Here is a 4,483-nt window from a genome sequence, read left to right on the forward strand (position 1 = left end):
GCCATACTCTTCTTCATGTCTTTATATCCTGTGCCATGCTTTTGTTGTTTGTCTTTAGTTCTTTGATTAATTGCTCCAAGCACTGTGTCTCTTCTGATCTTTTGATTTTCGTGTCTGGGTTTGGGTTCTCCATATCATCTGGTTTTATCATATCCTTTAAAATTATCTATTGTTTTTGGCCTCTTGGCATTTGCTTTAGTTGACTGGGTTCCTTCAGGATATGAAAAACACCAATCTCTAATTTGTCAGATTTACAGCTTGGTGGCATACACTTTCTCTAAGTAACCAGCAGATGGCATCTATGAGTCACCTATTCCCCTCAAGTCAGTTCTCCCCAACTTTGTCTTTGTGGTGTGTGGGGGTCTGATTCTTGTGGGGTTCAATTGGTGCACCAAGTTTGGGTGTATTGTTGGTGCTGTCCACCCTGAATGTGGGGCGTGTGTCTGAGTGGTTAGGGAGGCAGGACAGCTTTAATAATCAAACATCCCAGGTGTTCCCAGAGATTTAAGGCTGTTGCAAGGGTCTAAACCTTAATTTCAGTCTTACCACAGACTGTCTCTGCTGCTGACCCACAAGTCGTTGGTATTGGCATAGGGTCCCTGGGATTTCCAAGTGGGTCCCCCTTCCCAGCCATGCTCTTCCAGGACCCTTGCTGAGGGAAGGCTGTGCCACATCACAAGTGTGCACCAGCCCTCTAGGGAAGCCCTGGGGTATGAGGCTGTGCAGGGGCGTTCTCAGCCTGCTGTAAAGATGACTGAATGGGGTGTGTTAATTTCACCCTTCTCACACAGTTCCACCTTCGCAGCTCTGGGACAATTAGCTGCGGGTGCACTAAAGGCCACTGTCCATGACCCATATTGTGGTGTGTGCATGTGTTGTGGGAAACATTCCCCATCACACTGGGACCCTTGGTACGGCTCTAGGCTGTGGCTCTGGCCCCTGGCAGGAGCGTCCCCAGCCCACCGGGAGGATGGCTGCAAGGGGTGTGGTTTCTTTCTCCTTTTGGCTCCCCTGTGCCCTCCTGGCTTCGAGACAATTAGCAGCAGGTGTGGGAAAGACTATCTTCCTTGCCAGATATTGAGGCATTTGCAAGGCCTGCTCCTGCCACACTTCACTGCGCGGTTCTTGCGGATGTATCTGTGGCCGCTCCCAGGTGTTTTTTTTTTTTTTTTTTTTTTTAAAAGAACACCAACCCATGGTTTCCCCACACTGCAGCGTGGCCGCCGGATTTTCAGCTGGCTCACTCACTTGTTTCAGAATGCATATGCCTGGTTTCACCAAATGCACAGTCCCTGTGTATTTAGCTGACCCTGCCTGGGCTGGTGCATCACTGGAACTGGTGTTCTGGGTCACTTTCTGTCTTTTATCTAGCATTTTTCTTGGAGGTGTTTTTTTGCCCTGTCTCACCTAGCCACCATCTTAGGTTCTCCCCGGGCCAATTTTGTGTTTTATCATGTGTATTTTAGAAAGGTAAGCTTGGGGTGACATGAAAATTCAGGATGTTTTCATTTTTCTAATACCACTTATTATTTAAGTAACATGACATTTCTTTGTTATTTTAATTTGCATATTTTGGTGTATAAAGCTGACATTTTTCATGATCTAACTGGTAATTTTCATCCCTAGTGAGGAGTAAAGGAAACATTACAGCCCAGGTCCTTTGAGAACTAAAAAACCTCGGTCCCTTCCTAGCACTTAATGGTTTCTAAAGCTGGAGTCACTTGGTGGCCATTTCTTCATCCAGCCCAAGCTATCTCTAGAAGCCCGGTCTGAGCTCCTGCATCCTGAGTGTGTAGACCATGGGGTTGAGTGCAGGGGGGATGACATTGTGCAGTATGCTAAGGAGTACGGGAATGAGGGGAATCTTTTTCTCTGCTAAGTGTGTGACAGACAGCATGATGATACCTGAGTAGAAAAAGAGGATGAGGATGAGGTGGGAGCTACAGGTGCTCAGAGCCTTGGACATTGCTTCCCCGGAGTTCAGCCTCATCATGGCGTGTAGGATTAGAGCATAGGAAGAAAACACCAGGGCCATGTCACTCCCAACCAGGACCCATGCCAAGAAAAGTTGGTAAAATTTGTTCACAGTGATGTCATCTCAAGCCAGGCTGACAACCCCCAAGTTAGAGCAGAGGCAGTGCTGAATCTCATTCCTGGAGTAGTAGAGTCTCTGGGCAGCCAGTAGGGGCATTGGGATGGTCAACAGGCCATTCCTGAGCACCATGAATCCTATGGCTTTGATCATAGAAGCTTCAGTGACTATGGAGGGGTATTGAAGGGGGTGACAGATGGCTATGTATCTGTCCACTGCCATGCAGAGAAAGGTACCAGACTCCATGCCGAAGAAGCAGTTGATGGCGTAGTTTTGAGCAAAGCCCTCAGGGAGGGTGATGGCCTTGGCATCAAACCAGAAGATGGCCAGGATCTTGGGCATGATGGTGCTGGCCAGGCCAATGTCCACCACTGATAATATGGCAAGAAAATGGTACATGGGCTCCTGGAGCATGTGCTTATGTTGGATGGTGATCATGATGAAGAGATTGGCACCAAGAGCTAAGAGATAGAGCAGAGGCAGAGGCAGGGAGAGCCAGTGCTGCCACTCGAGAATGCCTGGGAGGCCCATCAGGATGAAGTGGGAATTCTGGAAGCTGGAACTGTTCATAACACTGGTGGAGGTATCCATTGTACAGGTGCCCCATTTGTGTCTGTGCATACAACTGAAATGGAAGGACATTTTGTTTGAAATTTTATATGACAATTATGATGAGTCCCCTTTCCTGTGTCCCAGTTCCTTTTGTCATGAATAACCCTCATCTTTCCTTTGGCTCCTGGAAATATTCCACAAAGGGCAACAAAGAAAGCCAATGTAAGTTCTGAATGGAAAGCTTGGAGTAGCTATTTGTCATCTCCACTTTTTTTTCTTATATGCATATATAAATCTGCCAACCATAATTTTACCTGTAACAGAAAGCAAATATTTCTATTTGGTTTATTTAGTTTCTTTTCTGTTTTTATTTTTAATCAGATTATATCATTATGTGGAGAAAATTTTTAGCAGTATTTCCTAAGTTGTAACATAGACACTCAGAAAACATGAAGATATGAACAGAAGACTTTCCAGTATCATGAAAAACAGTTCATCATTTTTATTTTTTTATAGTTCTAAATTTGTTTATGCTGTAATTTACTGACCAATATTTTTTCTATTAATCTTTGCTATTAATCTTGGAATATAATTTGATATTGATATACAATTAGTGATACATGTACAGGTGTGCCTCTTTTAAAATTTTACATTTAATTGTATTTTGATCTTAAGGTGTTAATATGTGTATATGTTAAAAATTCATATGAAATGAAACCATAACTAAGGGAAAGTAAGATTTCTGTGTTTGGACCTCACCTATCTTCCTTTTTCACCAGAGCAAGCTAGTAATACCAATTTCTTGGAATCCTTCCAAAAATAGTTTTGCAGGGACAAAAAAATATGCACTTATTTTCCCATGATTAGAAAACCATGTGTTTTCATGGTATTCATACTGTTCTTCTCATTTTCTTCTCCTCCTTTTCTTTTCTTTTAAAACTTAGTTGTCTTGGAGATTATTTCATATGAAAATGTCTAATATACCTGATTGTTATAAGGAGTGTGAGTTTCTACCACATGGATGTCCCATAATTTATTGAGAACTTTGGATGAACATTTAATCTGTTTAAATAGTGTAAATACAATAATGCATTAAATTACTTCTTCATAAATCTCTATGCCTATGTGTAAGTTTATCCATAAGATAATTTCCTAGAAGTAAATTGCTGGGTCAAATAATTTTGACATATATTGCCAAATTGCCTTTCAAAGAGGTTATTTTGAACCCTGTGTAAGAATTTGGACTTTTAAATGCTCTTGATATATACTGAAATGCTGGTTCAAAGATACAATTTATTAGTTTACACTAATTTACTAGAATTTGTTGTTGTCTGTATCCATTTCATCACATCCAGGCCCAAATTGGAAATTCAATTTTAAATGCTTCATTAATAGAATAAGCAAATAGTGATATTTCAGTTTTGTTCAGTTTTCACTTCATTGTTTAATGAAGTTAAAATTTCAAAGACTTATTTTCCATTTATGTTCTTATTCATTAATTTTCTGTTTTATCTTTTGTGTATTTATTTATTATATATTCATTAATAGCCCCAGGTTTAGCACTTTAGTGGATTTTGACATGAACCGTATATCCACGAATCCAACCCTATCCCTCTCCCTAACATTATCTGCCTCCTAAGGATAATTACATAATTTCTATGAGACTTGACATTTCGTAGAAAAAAATGGGTATAAGTGCTGAATTCTATTAATAAGTTAACATTGAGTAGATAGTATGCTAAATTACTGCAGAGGCAAAACATCTGGATAATTTACCATTTTTTATATGTTCCACGGGTAGTCACGTCTCAAAATGGGCCATTTACCGAAGTTTTTGCT

General features: G+C 40.9%; 1 pseudogene; it reads right to left on the reverse strand.

Annotated features, from left to right (window-relative positions):
• Nucleotides 1-1,756: 1,756 nt before the first annotated feature.
• On the reverse strand, nucleotides 1,757-2,683 carry LOC119537710 (annotated as a pseudogene).
• Nucleotides 2,684-4,483: the final 1,800 nt, after the last annotated feature.

The sequence above is a fragment of the Choloepus didactylus genome, chromosome 6 (genome assembly GCF_015220235.1).
Source record: "Choloepus didactylus isolate mChoDid1 chromosome 6, mChoDid1.pri, whole genome shotgun sequence".
NCBI lineage: Eukaryota > Metazoa > Chordata > Mammalia > Pilosa > Megalonychidae > Choloepus > Choloepus didactylus.